Genomic DNA, 25,808 nt, shown 5'->3' on the forward strand with positions numbered 1-25,808 from the left:
ATTTTAGACACCTTTTCTATGTCTGCGACACATGTTTAGCTTGTGTCGCATGTTTTGCGTGCACTTCACATTTTCGATTTTTTTTATGACATTTAGATTTTAGACACCGTTTCTATTTTTGCGACACATGTTTAGCTTGTGTCGCATGTTTTGCGTGCACTTCACATTTTCGATTTTTTTTATGACATTTCTATTTTAGACACGTTTCTATTTTTGCGACACATGTTTAGCTTGCGTCGCATGTTTTGTGAAAGCACGGTGTAGTAAGGCACTTGACCAGCCAGTGCACACAGCAGCCTCCTGACCAATCAGAGCACCCCAAGCCACCCGGTCGATCAAGAGAGCACATCAGCTTTCAGATTAATCAGCGCACGTACGGCCCATGAAGAGCACATCAGCTTTCAGATTAATAAGCGCACGTACGGCCACCTGACCAACCAGAGGACCCAGGGTCCAACTGACCAGTCAGAGCACACAAGGCAACCTGACCGATCATAGCACCCTAGCTTTATGATATTTCTATTTTAGACACCGTTTCTATTTTTGCGACACATGTTTAGCTTGTGTCGCATGTTTTGGTGCACACTTCACATTTTTGATTTTTTTCGTGACATTTCTATTTTAGACACCGTTTCTATTTTTGCGACACATGTTTAGCTTGTGTCGCATGTTTTGCGTGCACTTCACATTTTCGATTTTTTCATGACATTTAGATTTTAGACACCGTTTCTATTTTTGCGACACATGTTTAGCTTGTGTCGCATGTTTTGGTGCACACTTCACATTTTCGATTTTTTTTGTGACATTTCTATTTTAGACACCGTTTCTATGTTTGCGACACATGTTTAGCTTGTGTCGCATGTTTTGCGTGCACTTCACATTTTCGATTTTTTTCGTGACATTTAGATTTTAGACACCGTTTCTATTTCTGCAACACATGTTTAGCTTGCGTTGCATGTTTTGTGAAGGCACGGTGTAGTAAGGCACTTGACCAGCCAGTGCACACAGCAGCCTCCTGACCAATCAGAGCACCCCAAGCCACCCGGTCGATCAAGAGAGCACATCAGCTTTCAGATTAATCAGCGCACGTACGGCCCATGAAGAGCACATCAGCTTTCAGATTAATAAGCGCACGTACGGCCACCTGACCAACCAGAGGACCCAGGGTCCAACTGACCAGTCAGAGCACACAAGGCAACCTGACCGATCATAGCACCCTAGCTTTATGATATTTCTATTTTAGACACCGTTTCTATGTCTGCGACACATGTTTAGCTTGTGTCACATGTTTTGCGTGCACTTCACATTTTCGATTTTTTCGTGACGTTTCTATTTTAGACACCGTTTCTATTTTTGCTACACATGTTTAGCTTGTGTCGCATGTTTTGGTGCACACTTCACATTTTTGATTTATTTCGTGACATTTCTATTTTAGACACCGTTTCGATTTTTGCGACACATGTTTAGCTTGTGTCGCATGTTTTGCGAAGGCACGGTGTAAGGCACTTGACCAGCCAGTGCACAGAGCTGCCTCCTGACCAATCAGAGCACCCCAAGCCACCCGGTCGATCAAGAGAGCACATCAGCTTTCAGATTAATCAGCGCACGTACGGCCCATGAAGAGCACATCAGCTTTCAGATTAATAAGCGCACGTACGGCCACCTGACCAACCAGAGGACCCAGGGTCCAACTGACCAGTCAGAGCACACAAGGCAACCTGACCGATCATAGCACCCTAGCTTTATGATATTTCTATTTTAGACACCGTTTCTATTTTTGCGACACATGTTTAGCTTGTGTCGCATGTTTTGCGTGCACTTCACATTTTCGATTTTTTTCGTGACTTTTCTATTTTAGACACCGTTTCTATGTCTGCGACACATGTTTAGCTTGTGTCACATGTTTTGTGTGCACTTCACATTTTCGATTTTTTCGTGACATTTCTATTTTAGACACCGTTTCTATGTCTGCGACACATGTTTAGCTTGTGTCACATGTTTTGCGTGCACTACACATTTTCGATTTTTTTCGTGACATTTCTATTTTAGACACCGTTTCTATTTTTGCGACACATGTTTAGCTTGTGTCACATGTTTTGCGTGCACTACACATTTTCGATTTTTTTCGTGACATTTCTATTTTAGACACCGTTTCTATTTTTGCGACACATGTTTAGCTTGTGTCGAATGTTTTGCATGCACTTCACATTTTCGATTTTTTTCGTGACATTTCTATTTTAGACACCGTTTCTATGTCTGCGACACATGTTTAGCTTGTGTCACATGTTTTGCGTGCACTTCACATTTTCGATTTTTTTTATGACATTTAGATTTTAGACACCGTTTCTATTTTTGCGACACATGTTTAGCTTGTGTCGCATGTTTTGCGTGCACTTCACATTTTCGATTTTTTTAATGACATTTCTATTTTAGACACGTTTCTATTTTTGCGACACATGTTTAGCTTGCGTCGCATGTTTTGTGAAGGCACGGTGTAGTAAGGCACTTGACCAGCCAGTGCACACAGCAGCCTCCTGACCAATCAGAGCACCCCAAGCCACCCGGTCGATCAAGAGAGCACATCAGCTTTCAGATTAATCAGCGCACGTACGGCCCATGAAGAGCACATCAGCTTTCAGATTAATAAGCGCACGTACGGCCACCTGACCAACCAGAGGACCCAGGGTCCAACTGACCAGTCAGAGCACACAAGGCAACCTGACCGATCATAGCACCCTAGCTTTATGATATTTCTATTTTAGACACCGTTTCTATTTTTGCGACACATGTTTAGCTTGTGTCGCATGTTTTGCGTGCACTTCACATTTTCGATTTTTTTTTGTGAACTTTAGATTTTAGACACCGTTTCTATTTCTGCGACACATGTTTAGCTTGCGTCGCATGTTTTGTGAAGGCACGGTGTAGTAAGGCACTTGACCAGCCAGTGCACACAGCAGCCTCCTGACCAATCAGAGCACCCCAAGCCACCCGGTCGATCAAGAGAGCACATCAGCTTTCAGATTAATCAGCGCACGTACGGCCCATGAAGAGCACATCAGCTTTCAGATTAATAAGCGCACGTACGGCCACCTGACCAACCAGAGGACCCAGGGTCCAACTGACCAGTCAGAGCACACAAGGCAACCTGACCGATCAGAGCACCCTAGCTTTATGATATTTCTATTTTAGACATCGTTTCTATTTTTGCGACACATGTTTAGCTTGTGTCGCATGTTTTGCGTGCACTTCACATTTTCGATTTTTTTCGTGACATTTCTATTTTAGACACCGTTTCTATTTTGCGACACATGTTTAGCTTGTGTCGCATGTTTTGCGTGCACTTCACATTTTCGATTTTTTTTTTGTGACATTTCTATTTTACACACCGTTTCTATTTTTGCGACACATGTTTAGCTTGTGTCGAATGTTTTGCGTGCACTTCACATTTTCGATTTTTTTCGTGACATTTCTATTTTAGACACCGTTTCTATGTCTGCGACACATGTTTAGCTTGTGTCGCATGTTTTAAGTGCACTTCACATTTTCGATTTTTTTCGTGACATTTCTATTTTAGACACCGTTTCTATTTTTGCGACACATGTTTAGCTTGTGTCGAATGTTTTGCATGCACTTCACATTTTCGATTTTTTTCGTGACATTTCTATTTTAGACACCGTTTCTATGTCTGCGACACATGTTTAGCTTGTGTCGCATGTTTTGCGTGCACTTCACATTTTCGATTTTTTTTTGTGAACTTTAGATTTTAGACACCGTTTCTATTTCTGCAACACATGTTTAGCTTGCGTCGCATGTTTTGTGAAGGCACGGTGTAGTAAGGCACTTGACCAGCCAGTGCACACAGCAGCCTCCTGACCAATCAGAGCACCCCAAGCCACCCGGTCGATCAAGAGAGCACATCAGCTTTCAGATTAATCAGCGCACGTACGGCCCATGAAGAGCACATCAGCTTTCAGATTAATAAGCGCACGTACGGCCACCTGACCAACCAGAGGACCCAGGGTCCAACTAACCAGTCAGAGCACACAAGGCAACCTGACCGATCAGAGCACCCTAGCTTTATGATATTTCTATTTTAGACATCGTTTCTAGGGATGTAACGGTATCAGAATTTCACGGTACGGTAATACCTCGGTATCAATGTCACGGTACGGTATTTATTGAATCATTTACAGGAAAAAACAAAACTTATGAAAATACTCCAAAAAAGTGCCAAAAGTGTCAATGACATACAAATTAGCCATCTATCTGTAAGCTTTGAAACAGGAACTTCAATTTTAATAACAAAAAAAATATTAAACCATGTAAAAAAAAATTTAAGTTTTTAATTTAGTATTGTTGAAAACTCATCACATTCAACATTTAATCACTCACTCACTTAGATAGAGATGGGTTTAAAGGAAAATTATCATATAAATATAATCTGGTAAAAGCTGGTATCTCTGGGCATTTACAATGTCCCCTGCAACAGAAAAAAAACCTCTCATTTGGTACTGAGGTTTCTGGGACAAGAGAGATATGACTTATATGACTTATTTCTTGAGCGCCGAAAACGGAGCGTTTCGAAAACGCTGGAGAGGCTGTTTTCATTCTGAAACGCTGCTGCTCCGTCTAAGTGTGGATGGGGAAAGACGGAGACATCTGAAAACGGAGGCGGGGCTGCAAACGTTCGCCTATCTGATTGGGGCTTTTCCTCAATATTAAGTAGCCCACACACAGTTCAGTCTTGCATCCTCTTCTTGTAAGTTAGGACTTCGCAAGTTTGATCAAGGCTGCAGTCTCCCCCTTCTCAGTTTGATATGGAAAACATACCGAGGACACGGGTAAATCTTCAAAGGGAACAGTGTACTTTATAAATTCATTCACATCACCCTGGCTACGTTGTTTCACTTTCTCATCAATAAAATGTAAACATGATATAAGGAACTGCCTATTTTCATTTTAATATTAGCAACTTAACAGACAGCAGAAATGTTGAGGCGTCGTGCTGCATATATGAGCGTCATCTTCACTGTGTGCATATTTATAACAAAACGGAGCCGATAACAACTGCCTCCTTTCAATTTCAGTGAAAATACGAAACACAGCCTCTCTTTTGCTGAATATCAGTTTTAATAATTGATAATTATAAAAGTATAACATACAATAAGTTTATACATTGTAGGAAATAAAGGCAAGCGATCAGTCAATGTACCTGGATTAATCATTAACTTATCTTTGCGCTTAACCAAAACATGTTACCCGTGAACAAGTAACTTAATAGATTCCAATGACCAAAGTCAGGGAATTGGCCTATGTCGTTAGATAAAGACAACAAGATGAATGAAATATCACGTTTAGCAAATATAGTGAGATCAGATCCAGCGGGAGATGCTTGATGAGCAGTCCGACAAGCAGAGCTCTCATCTGGGTAGAAATGCTGGAGCGCTTGCCCGAGAGTGTGTGTGTGGTCACGTGACGTGCGTTTTCAGCGTTTTGGTGTGGACGGAGAGCTGTTCAGAAACGCTGGGTAAAACGCGAGTGTGGACGCGGATCGTTTTCATTCTACAACGCCGTTTTAAAACTAAAATGCACTCTTGTAAAAGGGGCCTTAGAGTTTTACAGCTCTTTTTGATCCCCGCTTCTAGCAGCACACTCCATTTCCGCATTACTGGATCTGTAGCGACAACAGACCGCAAGGGATGATGGGGATTGTAGTTTTCGCTACCTCCCGTTCGCTTCATTCGCCTGAGCAAATTTTCTCAGAAGACCTATAGTTTTACCGAGTCATGCGACTTCGGTAATATCGAAAAAAATTAATATTGCGGTATGACGGTATTTACAATACCGTTACATCCCTAATCGTTTCTATTTTTGCGACACATGTTTAGCTTGTGTCGCATGTTTTGCGTGCACTTCACATTTTAGATTTTTTTCATGACATTTCTATTTTAGACACCGTTTCTATTTTTGCGACACATGTTTAGCTTGTGTCACATGTTTTGCGTGCACTTCACATTTTCGATTTTTTTCGTGACATTTCTATTTTAGACACCGTTTCTATTTTTGCGACACATGTTTAGCTTGTGACGAATGTTTTGCATGCACTTCACATTTTCGATTTTTTTCGTGACATTTCTATTTTAGACACCGTTTCTATGTCTGCGACACATGTTTAGCTTGTGTCGCATGTTTTGCGTGCACTTGACATTTTCGATTTTTTTTATGACATTTAGATTTTAGACACCGTTTTTATTTTTGCGACACATGTTTAGCTTGTGTCGCATGTTTTGCGTGCACTTCACATTTTCGATTTTTTTTTGTGAACTTTAGATTTTAGACACCGTTTCTATTTCTGCGACACATTTTTAGCTTGCGTCGCATGTTTTGTGAAGGCACGGTGTAGTAAGGCACTTGACCAGCCAGTGCACACAGCAGCCTCCTGACCAATCAGAGCACCCCAAGCCACCCGGTCGATCAAGAGAGCACATCAGCTTTCAGATTAATCAGCGCACGTACTGCCCATGAAGAGCACATCAGTTTTCAGATTAATAAGCGCACGTACGGCCACCTGACCAACCAGAGGACCCAGGGTCCAACTGACCAGTCAGAGCACACAAGGCAACCTGACCGATCATAGCACCCTAGCTTTATGATATTTCTATTTTAGACACCGTTTCTATTTTTGCGACACATGTTTAGCTTGTGTCGCATGTTTTGCGTGCACTTCACATTTTCGATTTTTTTCGTGACATTTCTATTTTAGACATCGTTTCTATTTTTGCGACACATGTTTAGCTTGTGTCGCATGTTTTGCGTGCACTTCAAATTTTTGATTTTTTTCATGACATTTCTATTTTAGACACCGTTTCTATTTTTGTGACACATGTTTAGCTTGTGTCGCATGTTTTGCGTGCACTTCACATTTTCAATTTTTTTCGTGACATTTCTATTTTAGACACAGTTTCTATTTCTGCAAAACATGATTAGCTTGCGTTGCATGTTTTGGTGCACACTTCACATTTTCGATTTTTTTTCTTGACATTTCTATTTTAGACACGTTTCTATTTTTGCGACACATGTTTAGCTTGTGTCGTATGTTTTGCGTGCACTTCACATTTTCGTTTTTTTCGTGACATTTCTATTTTAGACACCATTTCTATTTTTGCTACACATGTTTAGCTTGTACTTTACATTTTCGATTTTTTTCGTGACATTTCTATTTTAGACACCGTTTCTATTTTTGCGACACATGTTTAGCTTGCGTCGCATGTTTTGCGAAGGCACGGTGTAAGGCACTTGACCAGCCAAAGCACACAGCTGCCTCCTGACCAATCAGAGCACCCCAAGCCACCCGGTCGATCAAGAGAGCACATCAGCTTTCAGATTAATCAGCGCACGTACGGCCCATGAAGAGCACATCAGCTTTCAGATTAATAAGCGCACGTACGGCCACCTGACCAACCAGAGGACCCAGGGTCCAACTGACCAGTCAGAGCACACAAGGCAGCCTGACCGATCATAGCACCCTAGCTTTATGATATTTCTATTTTAGACACCGTTTCTATTTTTGCGACACATGTTTAGCTTGTGTCGCATGTTTTGCGTGCACTTCACATTTTCGATTTTTTTCGAGACATTTCTATTTTAGACACCGTTTCTATGTCTGCGACACATGATTAGCTTGTGTCGCATGTTTTGCATGTCAAGTGCACGTCAGCTACCTTATAAGCGCAGTCTTGTTGATGAACTCCAGGTGCTTCTCCTCCTCCAGCTGTGCAATGCTGTGTTTGCTCTTCTGCAGTTTGTGTTGGGTGTTGTCAAGCTTTTACCGCAGCGACTGGTTCTGCCGACACGCTGATGATCTGACAACAAACAGACATTTGCATTATGTATACATAAAAACTGCATTTCCAGTAAAATTGATTTTTTTTATAATTAATGTCATGATACGATCATCAGCATCTTAAATTCTTTAGTTTCTATTATTTAGATCAGGGGTGTCCAAACTTTTTGGGCCGAGGGCCAGATGCAAAAAAACAAACGTTGTCGCGGGCCAAATTTTACATACATCACACAGACACGTGTATATATATATATATATATATATATATATATATATATATATATATATATATATATATATATATATATAAATAAAGTTGAAGTCAGAATTGTTAGCCCCCCTAAATTATTAGCCCCCGTTTATTTTTTCCCCAATTTCTGTTTAACGGAGAGAAGATTTTTTTCCACACATTTCTAAACATATTAGTTTTAGTAACTTATTTCTAATAACTGATTTATTTTATCTTTGCCATGATGACAGTAAATAATATTTGACTAGATATTTTTAAGACACTTCAATACAGCTTAAAGTGACATTTAAAGCCTTAACTAGGTTAATCAAGTTAACTAGTTAAGTTAAGGTATTTAGGCAAGTTATTTTATAACAATGGTTTGTTCTGAAGACTAAAAGGGCTAATAATTTTGACCTTAAAATGGTTCATAAAAAAATTTAAACCGCTTTTTATTCAAGCCGATATAAAACAAAAGTCTTTCTCCAAAAGAAAAAATATTATCAGACATACTGTAAAAATGTCCTTGCTCTGTTAAACATCATTTGGGAAATATTTAAAAAAGAAGAAATAAATCAAAGAGGGGCTAATAATTCAGACTTCAACTGTGTATAGATAGATAGATAGATAGATAGATAGATAGATAGATAGATAGATAGATAGATAGATAGATAGATAGATAGATAGATAGATAGATAGATAGATAGATAGATAGATAGATCATAACAAGAACTGCTGCTTAATTGAATGCATGTAATAGCGACACCCGGTGGTTATTTATTGAATTACGTTAATTTTTGTATAGCGGGCCAGATTCTATTGATATTTATAAAAAGCCTCGCGGGCCGCCACAAAACTGATTGCGGGCCGCAGATGGCCCGCGGGCCGTAGTTTGGACACGCCTGATTTAGATTGTTTTACATTCATATGTATTTACATATCTATTATACTATCTTTTTTATGACAATACAAAAAACAAATTACAGATTGTCAAAGGCATTTATAATGCATTGCCTATTAGCAGGCCAGCAAATTTGATGTTATTCTCTCTTCTCACACAAACATTCCTTTTTCTGAAAATCTTGATAACACTTATGTGGAGATTTTCTTATTTCAGCAAATAAGTTTGTAAAAAAAAAATTATATTTCTACTCCAAGCCTTCTATGTTTACTTATCAGTGGTGACTTCCGCTACAGAGAAACCTGGAAATGTGAAAAGGTCTATTAGTCTAATAGATCAACAAATTAACAAATTAACATACATACACATATACAATTAAGGGCAAAATTATTCACTCTTCAGTTAAATATTTATTCTTAAAAGGAAATTTTCACAGTATATCCGGTAATATTTTCTCTTCCATAGAAAGTCTTAATAGTTTTATTTCGGCTAGAAAAAAAGCAGTTTTATTATTTTTTTTAACTATTTAAAGGTCAACATTATTAGCCCCCTCAAGCAATATTTTTTCAATTCTCTACAGAACAAATCACAGTTATTCAAGCCTCAGCGAGCTTTGTGGGGGGTGGGGGGTAGGGGGTCGTGTCATTTAAAAAATTTCTTAGCAGTGGACAAATAGAAGAATTATTATGTCGCCTTAGTTCATTTTATTCCCTAGCTCAGTGGTCCTCAACAATCAATATTAAATCAATTGGTACCAGGCTGCACAAAAAATATTAATTATTTCTATTTTATTCATTATCCAAGTCTGAACGGTCTTTTATTTTGACAAGTCTTTTATTTTCAAAAATTACCCTATTCTCTCGCTTACACCTTGGTCACTTGAGCGTCCAAATGTAACCCACTAGCAGCAAAGTGAGTAAAAATTAGACCTCTTTAGAAAGTTTCTTTGCTAAGAGGGCCCAGTGAACGACCCACAAACTGCCAAGAAATGGATTCGCAAGCCATTTGTCAAAAAATCTGGTGAATGCACCATGTCTTTGCAAGAAGATCAACTGATGGAGATCACAAATGACAGCGGCCTTTTAGGGGCCGTTTGCATTTTGCGCATTTCTAGAGTTTGCACAAGTTTGTTGTTTCCAATGGAAATGCACATCTTGAGCGCACAAGTGGCATGACGCAGTCGTGCCAATGAATCCAGCAAGTGCACCACAAGTCACTTAACAAGAATTGACCAATCAGCTTCAGCTTGTTTAAAATATTTACATTTTGGTAAGACTAATTTTATCAGACAAACACAGAACACACAAACACTGCAGTGCTTTGTAACTTTATCCATAAATAAAACTTGTATCAGAGCGCTAGCAATGTTTTGTCTTGTTAAAAGGAGTTATTTATCTGTTAATTACTACATGGTGCGAGGCTAAAATATCAATATTAATCTTAATACAAAAATACTGATGTCAATATTTGATAAAGCCAATTATAACTACATTAAATGGTGCCCCATGTGAGGCTAAAATTTCAATATTATTATCAATACCAAAATATTGCGGTTAATATTTGTTATAAATCTAATTATCACTACACAGTTACAGTAGAGGCCTGGCTGAGCACCACCAGGAATGAAACCCAGCGTCTGGTGATGTCTATGCACTGCAGACTTCAGGCTGTAATGTAAGGATTTGCCACCAAGTACTAATAAGTGAAAGTTTGGTTTATGATAATTATTCTGTCCAATTACTTTTGGTCCCTTAAAAAGTGGGAGGCATATGCAAACTGATATATTTCCTACAGCGTTCACCTGATTTGGAAGCAAATACCCTCCTATTAAAGCTGCCAGTCTGCAGTTAAAGAACATCTTGTTAATTTAATTTTAAGTCCATGTGTTAGTGTATCGAGCCAAAAAGGTTAGAATTGTGTCGATGTTCAAATATTTATGGACCTAACAGTATATTGGATTTATAGATGGGCCCCAAAATAAACAATTAATTGTCAATGCAAAATTTTATGACAAGTGCATAATCACACTTATTTCTTACTGAATTAATCATCAGCCAAAATTCATATTCATGAGAGCACTGTGTGTATGTGCGCATTTGTTTAACCTGTGCTTCTCCCAGGCCCAGCTCAATGTCCTCTTCCAGGTCCTCCAGCACCAGTGTGGATTCCTCCTGCGCTCCTGTTTCCGCTGTGCTTCTCCCAGGCCCAGCTCAATGTCCTCCAGGTTCTCCAACAGCAGTGTGGATTCCTCCAGCGCTCCTGTTTCCGCTGTGCTTCTCCCAGGCCCAGCTCAATGTCTTCCTCCAGGTCCTCCAGCAGCAGTCTGGATTTCTCCTGCGCTCCGGCTGGTTGACTGCTGTCCAGAATGGTTTTGAGGAGTTGAGCATGTTCCCCTTGCAGCGTCTCCAAATCGATCACCGATTTAGTGTTGTAGTCAGCACGATTTCATCCTGCATCATCCACTCTAGAGCCTCGTCACGGGGGTAAACCATGGAGGACATCACCCAATGAAACACACCTGCTGAGAAAAAAAACACACAAACAAATTAACATAATGGCTTCTTACAGAGCTCAACATAAATAAACTGAACTACTTTAAGCTAAACATAATAATAAAACTTTAACAAGTTTGGAAAAAAAAACAGGATGAATAAATGACTATTTTCATTTTGAACTGTCCCTTTAACCCTTGTTGACTGTTCAAATTAACTAGCCTTTCATTGGGTTTTTGCCCCATCAACTTTCACTAAAACCCCACTTTTTGATTGCAAAGGAACTTTGAAAGAATTATTCATTTTCAACTGATTGGGATGATTCTGTGAAGTGCATCTGCATAAAATATGATATACTATCTACAAGAACAGATCAATGCAATACAAAAACATACAAATGAAATAACGTTTATCATTTTTCAAGTCTAAGAGTATTCAGGTACAATAATACTTTAATTTTCCTTCAGCTTAGTCCCTTATTTATCAGGGGTCGCCACAGAGGAATTGTTACAGCCACAACTATACCACAAACTAGGGAAAAAACTAATGGATTGGTCTAGAGCAGGGGTGTCCAAACGCGGTCCTGGAGGGCTGGTGTCCTGCAGATTTTAGCTAAAATTTGCCTCAACACACCTGCAAGGAAGAGCTTGATTAGCTAGCCCATGTGTGACTGAATGGGGTTGGAACTAAACTTTGCAGGGCACCGGCCCTCCAGGACCAAGTTTGGACATGCCTGCTCTAGAGGGAATAAGATAAACAAACAAAATAAGCATGGAAGGAATCACAACAAAACTAAGGCTGAACACAAAGGGAGCACAACTCCACATCTAAAGGGCCACTCAAGTCCCCACCTTGAAAGAGCTGCAGCGTCAATGATCTGCAGATGCAAAGAAACTTACTTAAAACAAAATGGGTACAAAATTGTAGAAGGTGACAAAATAACAAAAATAAATAAACAAATACATGGACATGTAACAGGAATGAACAGCCAACTATTCCAGCATATGTTTTACGCAGCGGATGGCCTTCCGGCCTCAACCCATTACTGGGAAACACCCATCCATTCACACACATATACACTATGATCAATATAGTTTATTCAATTCACCTTACAGCACACATGTTTGGACTGTGGGGGAAACCGGAGCACCCTGGAGGAAACCCACACCAACACGGGGAGAACATGTAAACTCTACATAGAAATGGCAACTGACCCAACAGACTCGAACCAGCAACCTTCTTGCTGTGAGGCGACGGTGCCAACCACTGAGCCACCAGGTACAGTAATTAAATAATAAAAATACAATAAAATAAATCAAAATTAATAAAATTAACTTTAAATTATAAAAGTTACAAACAGTACAATCTCTTATGCTTAAATCTGTTTAAAATCATTAGCCACAGGCCTCAAAAAACATGTGAAAATGAAAAAGGATCACCCAGGCTCAACATTGTATATCCTGCGATGTGACTATTGCAAACGACCACATTGCGATATCGATGCTGAAACACTATATTGTGCAGCCCTAGTACTGTGCCTAAATACCTATTATTTCACCGTTCCTAAAGATTCTCGCTTTGGGTGTTTACACAGAAAGGATAACCATAATTCTTTAAACATGTTTTGAAACTTAAGTGTGGAAAATAAAAAATACAAAAATTAAAATAATCCAAAAACTGCAACAGCATTTCAGCAAACAAGTTGAATCTGACGTATAAAAAATTGAAAAATTACTTGACAAATCTAATACAAATGAGAAATCGCAATATATAAAGTATATAAAGTTTTTTAAAGGCACGACATATGTGAAAAAAACTGAAGCATATCAATAAATGAAGACTTAAAAAGAGAGCATTAATAAATATGACAAAAAGAATAAGAAAATACTAAAAGATCACCTTAAAAACACAGCCAAAAAAAGTAAACGATTATATTGTGTCATTGATTTACAATCAAAAATGCTTTTATAATGGAAGTCAATGGGGCAAAAGAAAAACACCAACATAGACACCAACATACTGAAAGGGTAGCCCAGACAATATTGCTGAGGTTGTGAAAAATTCAAGAGCATTTCCCTAAAATATACATGTCAAAATAAGATGTAACTAAAAATCATAGCATTTGCTGAAAAACAGAGAAAATTGTGGCCAAATAAATCCCAAAAATTACCCCAAAGTGGATGAAAACATCCCCAACAGCACACAAGGTTTAAGTCTATAATAAGCCTTCAGTCCATAAGCTTTCAGGCTATCAATGCAGACTCCAGTTACTAAAAACAGCCTGGTAAAATCAGGAGGAATCTGGAGAAATCCATCAAGGTGACCTGCATCACCACATCATCAATTTAGGAAAGATTGGTTTTATTTTCGCACATTCAGACTTTATCCTTAATAATATCATTTCAGAAAAGTATTCCTTGCAAAATATAAATAGTGAAATCACATTATCAGGCAATGACTATCAAAGTACAACATTTCTCACAGTCAAACAAGCAGTGCTAATGTTGTTTTGAAGTCATACTTGCATGTGATTTCAGACCGAATATTCAAATTACCATGGTAAACAATATAGGGAGCATGTCAGAAGTTGCCACTGAACAAATGTGCAAATATAAAACCAACTTTACCTCAATATTGAAGTGTACAAACATCTCTCTTACACATACTCTCTCTCAAACTCCAAAAAAAAAAAAAAAAAAAAAAATTATGAAGGTTATCTGCAGCGTCACTGATGACAAATTTTACCTCTTCTGAGCAGAGAAAAGGACCAACAATAAAGAACGCACTATCATATAGTGTCATGGCTTTACAATCAAATAATAATTTTCTACTGGAGGTTAATGGGGCAAAAAAACATGAAAAGCGACCAACATAACAAAATAGTAGTCAATTTGAACAGACTATATTGTTGAGTTTGTGAAAAATTCAAGAGCATTTTCATAAAATATACATGTCAAAATAAGATGTCACTAAAAATCATTCCATTTGCTGAAACAGAGAAAATTTTGGCCAAAGATATCCTAAAAATTCCCTCAACGTGGATGAAAACATCCCAACTGCACACAAGGTTTAAGTCTATATTCTACTACATAATAAGCCTTCAGGCCATAAGCTTTCAGGCTATAAAGGCAGACTCCAGTTACTAAGAACAGCCTAGAAAAATCAGGGGGAATCTGAAAAAAATCCATCAAGGTGACCTGCAACATCACATCATCAATTTAGAAAAGATTGGTTTTATTTTCGCACATTCAGACTTTCTCCTTAATATCATTTCAGAAAAGTATTGTTTGGAAAATATAAATAGTGAAATCACATTATCAGGCAATGACTATCAAAGTACAACACTTCTCACAGTCAAATAAAAAGTGCTAATGTTGTTTTACGTCATACTAGCATGTGATTTCAGACCGAATATTCAAACTACCATGGTAAACAATAAAGGGAGCATGTCAGAAGTTGTCACTGAATGAATGTGCAAATATAAAACCAACTTTACCTCAATATTGAAGTGTACAAAGATCTCTCTTACACAGACTCTCTCTCACACACACTCCATATAAAACACCGAAACTAAGCTTTTTTTGCACTGTAACTGATCAGAAGTTTGACCTGTTCTAAGCAGGGAAAAGCACCAACAATAAAGAATGCACGATTATATTGTGTCATGGCTTTATAATCAAATAATATTTTTCTAATAGATGTTGGTGGGGCAAAAAAAAAAAAAAAAAGAAAAGCCACCAACATAACAAAATGGTAGTCAATTTGCCCAGACTATATTGCTGAGTTTGTGAAAAAATCAAGAGCATTTTTCTAAAATATACACGTCAAAGTAAAATTTGTCTCTAAAAATTATTGCATTTACTAAGAAACAGAGGAAATTGTGGCCAAATATATCCTAAAAACCACTCCAGAGTGGATGAAAACCTCCCCAACAGCACACAAAGTTTAAGTCTACTTATATTCTACTACATAATAAGCCTTCAGGCCATAAGCCTTCAGGCTATCAAGGCAGACTCCACAGTGACTAACAAAAGCCTGGAAAAACGAGGAGGAATCTGGAAAAATCCATCAAGGTGACCTGGCTGCAACATCACATCATCAATTTAGGACAGATTGGTTTTATTTTTGCACAATCAGACTTTTTCCTTAATTTCATTTCAGAAAAGTATTGTTTGCAAACTCTAAATGGGGATCACATTATCAGTGAATGACTAAGTACAACATGGTTTACAGTTTATTAATGCTGTGCTGTTTTAAAGTAACACTTACATGCAATTTCAGACCGAATATTCAATATAGCGGTAAGCATCAGGTGGATGTAGCAAACTTACTGATTTTTTTGAAAACATTTGGTAGGAGAGTCTCTGCTGTGATCAGGAATAAGAGTGAGACACAAAGATTACACAGATATATATATATATATATATATATATATATATATATATATATATATATATATATATATATATATATATATATATATATATATATATATATATATATATAACTTGTCTACGACCCGTAACTATACTTAGAGATTGGTGTTAAAAGGTCATCTGTACCACAGGTTAGACAGTTTAAAGCATTCAGGCACAGAAAATTAACATTGTACAAACTTCAAGAAAGATTAATTGTATTTAGGAACAGTATATATGCAATGAATAATAATCAGTGTTTTTATTTTACATAAAATTATTCAATTTGTTTTACCTGAATACTATTAGACTCCCAGAAAAACCATTAAGGATTTTTATTTTCATTTGTAACTTTGCTTTACTGTATTTATCATGTGATTGTTTATTACATTTTATGCAGATGTGCTCCACTACAAAATCATTCTATTGCCATCAGAAATTATCCTAAAATTATGAATTCTTTCCAAATAGAGCTTTTCATCTCACCTGTTAAAACTATACTCGATATCGCCATATGTATCGCAGAAAAATAAAATGTTGCAATGTCAGTTTTTTCCAATATCGTGCAGCCCTATACAGTACACTGGAAAAATCAAACGTTGCAATATTTCTTATTCTTCAATAAATATTCACAAAATATTTCACCAGGCTCGTAGCCAGCCATGTGTAAGGGGTGGTTCTTTTTTTTCAAAATGTGGACTTTTTTGCAGTTATTCACCCCATTTCTATTTGATCATGATGTTTAAATACTCCAATAAGTGGCATTTTAAGCACTATTTTAGCTGGATTAGCTTGTTGTATCCTCTATTTTTTAAGTACCAGAATTATTTCCTAAAGATTTATAATAAATAAAAAAGTCACAATTTTTTTCTAGTCCCTCTTGAAAATTCATCTAACAACAACAGCCTAATTAGTATAAACAGCAGAAGTCAGTCTGAGACGCTTGAAAAATGTGGGGAAAATATTAAAAAGCCTTAACTGACATGGCTATTTCTTCAAACTGCACCTACACATTTTGATAACACTTGACTTCATAAGAGTAACCTGATGCAGCTGCAGTTTTAAGGAACAACCATGTCAATAAAGGCTTTTTTTTTTTTTTTACATTTTTTGAGTGCCTTGGACTGATTTTGATGTTTATTCTGATGAATCCCTTACACCAGGTGTGACCAACCCTGTTCCTGGAGATCGACCTCCCTGCAGATTTCAGTTGCAACCCATATCAAATACACCTGCCTGTAATTATCAAGCGCTGTTCAGGTCCTAATTAATTGGTTCAGGTGTGTTTGATCAGGGTTGGAGCTGAACTTTGCAGGAAGGTTGATCTCCAGGAACAGGGTTGAGCACCACTGCCTTACACAAAGAGCAACGACACATTAAGTTACATATACTTTGTATGATTTTGAATTTTTATACACAACCTAATTAGTATTAAACTGTGTACAGAACATCATTGTCAGTGTTGTCAACTAAGCAATTTTGTAGCTAGATTTAGCAACTTTTTTTTTTTTTTCCAAAAAGCCCCTAGCAACAAATTTAGCAATTGATAACATTCATTTGGCTACTTTTAGCAAATTTTTAAAAAGTGACTCAGAGCAGTGACTGCAGGCTTCACTCAGTAGAGTAAATTGCTAGCTCAGATTGCATTTCATAACTGTTAATTGTTGGTAACTTGGGTAGAAATAAATTCCAATAGTGCTGTAATTGCTGTCACTTTCACAAATGTGTTAATATTACAAGTTAAAAAGAGTAAGTACAGATTGTTTAAAATAATGTACCTGTTCATTGTTATATGGGGGAGGGGGGGATCTCATCAAAAAGTGTTTGTATTACTTTTACAAATAGTCAATTCTATTTTTCATACAAATCTATATGGATATATTTCAACAAATGTTTTTGCTGAGATGGCCAGTCAATTTGAGAAAACGTAAATTATTTTTATACAACATAAAGATGTAGTTTTGAGTTGATTATGCAATGACGACATCGCGCAAAGCAATATGTTAATTAGAACCTATTTATATCTGGGTGTAATGTTTAAATATAATATAATATAATACACTGCACTTTAGAGAGTAAAGACATGACGGGCTTACGCTTGCCAGATATTACAAGATGACGTGACTAATATGCAAATTAGTGCGTGGAAACTTTTCGGGCAGGCTTTAGCTTCTTTTCAATGGAAATCTATATGGGGCGTCTGCAGACTTGATCCAGGCAGTTTTACGACCCACAATTTTACGGCCCTGTTCTTCCTAATGCGTCCAGTAGGGGAATGAAAGATACATGGCCAAATAATACATTTGTCAAGTCAACGCTCCCAGATTATTAAATGTCCTGTTCATCAATTGTATATTTTTAAATTAGATTACATTAAATATGAACGCTAAGTTAATGTATTAGAAAGTTATATACACACTATTATAATATGCAGAATTGATACTCAACAAATAATTTCAGATATGCAAAAGCCCAATTGCAAATGAATATAGATTTAATTAGAAAAATTAAAAACACAAATAGTTGGATAGTGTTATGGTTAATAGTAGGCTAGTTATAAGTTTTCATATAGAGATATGCATTTTGTTCTATTGTTTATATGTAAAGTTGCATTTTGAAAATAAAATTATAACCAAACAAAAGTGTAATATGGAGTAATGATGTGCTTTGATAATGCAGTGGTATTGACTACCAGACAGCTGCAGAACATTTAGACAATTCACTCCTTTCTAAAATCTCAAGGACCATTTAGCTACCTGACAAAAACCCATACATTAGATTTTATTTTTACATTTATTCATTGACAACAACATCACTAGATAGGTAGTTTTCTTTAAATGAAGCTGAATCTTTTCATCAAATTCTTCATGCTCACTGAAAAATAAATAAAGTTATGTATAAATACTCTGCAAAAATCCTTTACGCACTTAAAAGTTTGACTTGTTTCTAGACCAAATATCAAAAAATTCTTAATCCCCAGAAACAGTAAAGAATGGCAAATGAAAAGCAAAAAAAAAAAACATTTCATGAAATTTTATATATAATCTGGACCTATGCAAAACATATCAAAATATGTTTTTATATATTTGATTTATTCTTTAAGAAAAATAACAAGTTAAAACAAAAGGACAAAGTCATTATTTATTTTTTATTTGCAGCCACAAATTGTGATACCGACTTTCCCATATTTTATTATTTTCTTTGTAACAAATTGTCACAATAAACATTATAAAACAATGTGAAACTATATGAATGCATGTGCAATGCAAACTTCATAGCTTATATACAAAATGCACTGTATAGCTATATAAATAAAAATCAGTAGACCATTTAAAATTGTGAGATTTCTTTGCATTTATAGACATATGATAGTTTAATTGTTTAAACTAGAACATTGCATTATATTAAATGTAATTGAATGCAATTATGGTTGAGTGTGGTAGAGTTCTGGAGGCTTAATAGAAAATACTGCACTGCCTCCCTCTACTGGACGCATCAGGGACAACATGGGTGTAAAACTGCCTGGGACGTAAAACTGCTTAGGCCGTAGATCTGTCTGGATCCAAGTCTGCAGTCTTCCCTCCTCTTGGAAATAGTTGGCAACACTGAAAAAAAAATGCTGCAAACAATTTATGTGTTGAATTTAAACAAAGTAAATTGTGTAATGTTCAACTTAATTTGTTTAAATTCAGCCCAAATAAATTGTTTACAACAACTTAAATTAGTAAATGCAAGGATTCATATTTGATTTTTTTTTCAATGTAACATGGTTAGTCTACGTTAGTCATATATACTGTACTATATAATTGAATGAATGCGCGAATATAAAACCAACTTTACCTCAATTCAACATCACTCATCCTGCACAACAAACTGAGGCCTGCTCTCATAAAAACACCCCAAATATTAAACACCCTTAATCTAGTTTAATCAAAAAGCGGCACGTCTGCATATACAAATAAACAAATGTTTAATTCAACATTCACTCGACAATAACTGTCTGGATGACGACGATAAATCGACTGAGTGCATCACAAAAACTCTTTAAAACGAAGCAACTGTAGTATAACAGTTTCTCGTTTAGGCTAAACATTAAGCAGAATTCAATAGGGTATATGCCGAGCTAAGTTAGTGTTCTTCCCATACGTATTAACGTCCGGTGACCTGTTATTGTGAACTTTTTTCCATTTTATATGGTTCCTTTTACAGTATCGATGTTCTAATGTCATTAAACATTCAGTTAAATAAACATTGGCATTTAAGTTAATCAAGCGCAAAACGAGACAAAAAGCCGTTTGCTCGCACGCGCTCGTCAGAATCAGCAGGATAGCGCAGAAGCTCCATTGAATATACTGGGGTAAAATAAATGATCATACTATAAATATTTATTAAAAGTCATACAAGCATACTTCGGCATATATGCCTAAGCGTGCTAATATGACTTTTAATTTGCCAGTAACCTGGGTTAAGCGCTTCCTGCGAATTGAATGCCAATGCAAAATTGGTGCGTTTAAGGTCTGTTTTCTTTAAAAATCAGCGATCCCCACTGGCTGAGTTATATCCGATTTAAAGTGGGTCTCAGATTGTACAATAAGCACTGCATTAAATTACATGTTATCTCGCCATGTCTTTGTAATATAAGCATTTATTTTACCCCAGTAACGTTATTTTCAATGGAACTTCTGCGCTAGCTTGCCGATTCTGACGGGCGCGTGCGAGCAAACTGCTTTTTGTCTCGTTTTGCGCTTGAGGAACTAAATAAATGCCAAAGTTTATTTAACTGAATGTATTTAATGACATTACAACATCGATACTGTGAAAGGAACAGTATAAAACGAAAAAAGTTCACAATAACAGGTCACCGGAAGTTTATCAGTATGGGAAAAACACTAGTTCGGCATATACCCTAATAAAATGTAAAACAAATATTTTCACAAACAAAACTTTACTCAATTCAAACCGTGCTGCAGGTTAGCAACACCGCTACGTCGACCAACAACAAAAACGAACATAATATACCTTTTGTAAGCTGCTTTACAGATGGGTCTCAAACTCCTGGTGTGATTTTGAGGATGATGTGTCGACCTCAGGCCAAAAATCTCTTTGGCGGTAATCGGCGTGGATCCCATCGAGTGTTTGGGGCGTTTGTTTGTTTGACGTTATTATCGAAGTACTTAGCAAACTATCGAACTGGCAAACAGGTGAGGCAGCTGACGTGCGTATTTATACCAAAATCACAACCTGCCCCGCCCCTGCGCGCCGACGTCACTACACCCGCCCTCCACATTTACAATCACGTGGTTTTGGTGAGGCGCGAAATTCAGATGGAGGAGGGCAGGAACACAGAGGAAATGCCGTATTTTTGCGATGTATGTCATATATCAAAGGAGACACAAATAGAAAACAAGCACATATGATGGGCATAATCCTTATATCATGATGAGGGCCGAGTTTTCCACTGAAGTAAAATGTCTTTGCCTGCCATTGAGGCAGCCGCAGCAGATAGCTACTACTGTATCATAGATATATACACTAGATATCGCATAGGGACCCTGAGCATGCGTCTAAAGCGCCGCCACATTTGTACAGTGCTCCCAGGACAAATGTCATTCAACAGCACTAGTCAAGAAGACAGTGTTACTACGTAAAGATGCTGGACTTTAGCGCTGTCTACGGGTGTAGTAACAAGCAAACAAAGAAAACAAAACAACGGCAGAACATTTCATAGGTAAGGTTTAGTTCTTTACGTTTTTGTATGTTATGAACTTTTGTGCTAACAGGTAACGTTATTGATAATAATAGTCACTTACTGCATTCACCATAAGGCAAAGTAGCACCAACTTACAATACACACTGGGCTTATGCTAGTTTTGTTGAATAAAATCAGCAAACAATGCAAAAGAAATGACAACGAGATGCTGCGGAACCAGGCCCGGCGCCAGGAAGTCAAAACTGAGGGGGCACTTTAAATCCATAGGGGGGCACTAGACCTGGTGACTGATTTTGGTCTCTTGTTTCTTTCATTTAGGCTATTTATTCGCATTTATTATTACTTTGCATTACTGCCTAAGTTACTGACCTAAGGCAGTAATATAGGCTACGTTTTAATAGTAATAACAATACGCAGTTTCGCTATTACGAATTTTATTAACGATGGTAATGCATACCGCTTATTAATGCAGACGGATGATGGCTTCAGTGCCAAACGAGTGCTTTAAATCATATGTTATTCTCCTTATTTCCGTTTTATTTCAAATAACAGCCCTATGAATGTTTAAAGTTTTAGGTAAAGACGTCAAATTATGCCCACACATGCAAGCTGACCCACGATCAGACAATTCATTTAACCGGTAAATAAATATAGTGAAATCAGCTTAACCGAGTCATCACGCTTCACAACCAACATCAGTGTTGGGGAAAAGCTAAATGTGACAATCTAATGTCATTCAAAACAATTACTTAGTTACATTTTAAGGCATTAGTGTAGCCAGAAAAATACCTAAAAAAGATACAAAAATTCACAGTTATTACCGTGAAAATTGGTTAAATTTTTATATGCTATATAACTTTTTTTTCATCATTTTAAATGTAAAAACAAAGATTTGTCTAAGGCTATTATAAATGTGTTTTTTTCGTGATATTGTAAACCATCATAAACCATATGTACCATAGTTTCTAGGCCTACCCGTCATTTTATTTATTAATTATTTTATTTATTAGGCCTTTTTTAATAGCTTGTTTTCAGGTTATTTTCATTTTAGGGCCATGAGCTAAGTCAAAACAAACTCGATATGTTGTATTTTAGCTCTTAAAGCAGATCTACATTATATTTTATGTTGTTTAATTTTGCATGAGCAAATAGCAGTATAGCCTAAGTTACATATTTTTAAAAGATTATCATTCTGCCTACCTGCAGCGCACGAGATTTCTCGGTTGATCCGCGGTAAATCCACTTAAGCACTATACCTATTCCATTTATAACACTGCAAACTTGACTTCGCAGGCCGATCATCTTTAAACGCAAAATGCATTTATTATGTGTTATACCTTGACTGCAGTTGCATAATGGGATGTTTCTCTACGCAACTGTAAAAGTGCACTTTTCAGCAAAATGAAAGCAAACATTCAAAGGGTTCTGCGTTTTGTCAATTTTAGCTTAATTGTAATAATATTAATAATAATATTAATAAATAAATTCAAATATTATTTATAGTGTAGCCTACTGTGGGACTGTGCAGTAAACTATTTATTTTTATTAAAACATTTTTATTAGGCTACATCTTCCCGAATAACTAATAAATGACTGGCAGTTGCGTCTCTGCTAAAATTAATTTAACAGCAAATTTCTTATGTGTTTTTTCCTTGTAGAGCTCAAGAGAGTTGTGTTTAAATAATTAGTTAACCAAAACATGTAATGAATTAAGCTGCTCCTATCATGTCACCCACTTTTCTCCCTTGTGAGTTGAGTGCGCCTCCATCGCCGTGTGCGCGTTTTAAAGGCTATTTACGGGCGCACCTGACCTGACGCGGGGACCGGATCTCTGGACTATAGGACTAGCTTTAACCTCACCATTTTCATAATTTAATTGCTATGTCATACATTTTAAAATATTTAAATGTGTGTTCTGAAGGTTGGAAGGACGGGAGTGTTAATAATTAATGACAGAAAGAATTTTCAGTTTGAGTGAACAATCCTTTATAAAAACTGGGGGGGCACAAACTCTGTCTGAGGGGGCAATGCCACCCTTTGCCCCCCCGTAGCGCCGGGCCTGTGCGGAACCATATTATAGTCGGCTAGTGAAGGAGTCCTTCAACGGAGATTCATTCATTTGAGAGGTGAAAGCATGAGAGGAGGAGTGTTTCAGGACATGGATTAGATCTAATTATGCTACAGTATAAGCTTTTTTTATTTCACTTTTAAATAACAACAGGCATTTCAACTTCATTGTTAAACATATATAACAATATATCCAATCAGCATAAGCAAAATTACTACACAATAATAGTAATAATAATTACATAAATAAACCTTAAATAATACAAAAGAAAATACATAACATTCAGGGGGGTCAGTCCATATAAGCTGACAAAAGCTTAAAGAGTTTTGAGGCATCTTTTGTTTTTACCTGTTTTATGGATTTATATAAAATGTTAAAATCATTTTTAAATGCTTTGAAACAAGGAGAAACGTTAAATCTAAATTTGTGAATATACAATTTTGCTACAATCAACATATTATTACACAGAAATTCAATTCTTTGTTTTTCATAAAAATGACAAACTTCATGTGATAGTCAAACGCAGGTATTAAATTGTTTATCATCAACCACTTTTACAATCTGTCCCAAAAGGATTTTACAATAGAACAGCTAAAAAAGATGATCCTGAGATCTTTCAACCAGAAAATAATAATTATTCATTTATGGATATTAAATGTAACAACAAGGTCCTTAGATCACTACTGACGAAAGAATATTTTCCTCTTCCTGTTAAAAGAAAAGTTTTATCTAAAGCGCACACTATTGAAGTTAAAAAAGATACCTGTCATTTCCCTTGTTACCTAACATGAAAGAAGTACATTTCAAAACAATTAACAACATTTATCCATGTAATGAATTTCTTAGAATAAGAATCCATTTTTGAATTCGTTTTTGTTTGTTTGTTTGATTGATTGATTGTATGTGTTTTGCAGATTTCGTCACACATAAAGCTTTCTAAAAATAGGTTCAATAAGAAAAAAATGTAAATTAACTTTTGAGTAAAACTTTGATCAAATTTGCATTCAAGTATAATTTTCAATGTATGTTCTTTAGGTGCGTGTACGTTTCATGCGTGTGTATGAGTGAAAATTTGTGTATATTATTTGCATGATTTATGAATTAAAAAATAAAATCAAACAGACATGACTGATAGATGGATGGATGGAGGGATGGATGGAGGGATGGATGGATAGATAGATGGATGGATGGATGGATGGATAGATAGATGGATGGATGGATGGATGGATAGATAGATAGATAGATATATAGATAGATAGATCTTTTTTCGTTATCAGTCATCTCGTTTCAAGCCTCCTCAGTTACTTCAAATCTCGCATTTCACAGTTAAGAGATTAAATCTTTCTCGCCGCTTCTCCTTTTAGATTGTGTGTGTGTGTGAGCAATACAACATTAACGTCTTGTTAGAACCTGAGAGCGAGTTTATTTAAGCTGATAAAGACAGAAAACAGCTGACTGCGGTCATGTGACAGCAATAGACCATCATAGGACTTTAATTCGGTCCCTCTCTTCTGCTGCTGTAACCCATCCGCCTCAAGGTTGGCCGTGTTGTGTGTTCAGAGACGCTCTTTTGCAGACCTCGGTTGTAACAATTGGTTATTTGAATTACTTTTCTATCAGCACCAACCACTCTGGCCATTCTCCTCTTCTCTGGCATCAACAAAGCTCACTGGATATTTTCTCTTTTTTGGACCATCCTCTGCAAACCCTAGAGATGGTTGTGCGTGAAAATTCCAGTAGGTCAGCAGTTTCTGAAATACTCAGACCAGCCCGTCTGACACCAACAACCATTCCACGTTCAAAGTCACTTAAATCACATTTCTTCCCCATTCTGATGCTCAGTTTAAACTGCAGCAGATCGTCTTCACCACGTTTACATGCCTAAATGCATTGAGTTACTGCCATGTGATTGGCTGATTAGAAATTTGCGTTAACTAGAAGTTGGACAGGTGAACCTAATAAAGTGGCCGGTGAGTGTAGATTTGTGGCCAATTTGTATTCTTTATAGACAGTTGCTTAAAAACAGTGTTGTCATGTATTCACTGAGATGCAGGAGAAATATGAAGCAACGGAGGCGATTTGTTACAGCTTTTTGATGTGCCGAACACACAGCCGCCCCAAGAGAGGCTTTAAATTGATTTGGTTTTTGA

General features: G+C 36.8%; 2 long non-coding RNA genes across 5 annotated transcripts in view; one reads left to right on the forward strand and one right to left on the reverse strand.

Annotated features, from left to right (window-relative positions):
• Window positions 1-21,079, reverse strand: part of LOC110438668 (uncharacterized) — a 130,032-nt gene extending 108,953 nt beyond the window's left edge. Inside the window, exons 1-4 of one of the 4 annotated variants that reach the window (XR_015493144.1) lie at window positions 20,900-21,079; window positions 11,079-11,494; window positions 7,557-7,862; window positions 800-1,347 (exon numbers count right to left, since the gene is read on the reverse strand). This is a non-coding gene — a long non-coding RNA (uncharacterized LOC110438668). Of the gene's footprint in view, window positions 1-799; window positions 1,348-7,556; window positions 7,863-11,078; window positions 11,495-18,995; window positions 19,553-20,899 lie in introns of those variants that run through there. The other 3 variants (XR_015493141.1, XR_015493143.1, XR_015493145.1) reach the window with 3 other exon arrangements.
• LOC148679692 (uncharacterized) lies at window positions 86-1,118 on the forward strand. The gene is made up of 3 exons (XR_015944640.1): window positions 86-138; window positions 231-660; window positions 850-1,118. It is a non-coding gene; the product is annotated as an uncharacterized LOC148679692 (long non-coding RNA).
• Window positions 21,080-25,808: the final 4,729 nt, after the last annotated feature.

The sequence above is a fragment of the Danio rerio genome, chromosome 6 (assembly GCF_052040795.2).
Source record: "Danio rerio strain M-AB ecotype USA chromosome 6, GRCz13ab, whole genome shotgun sequence".
Taxonomy (NCBI): domain Eukaryota; kingdom Metazoa; phylum Chordata; class Actinopteri; order Cypriniformes; family Danionidae; genus Danio; species Danio rerio.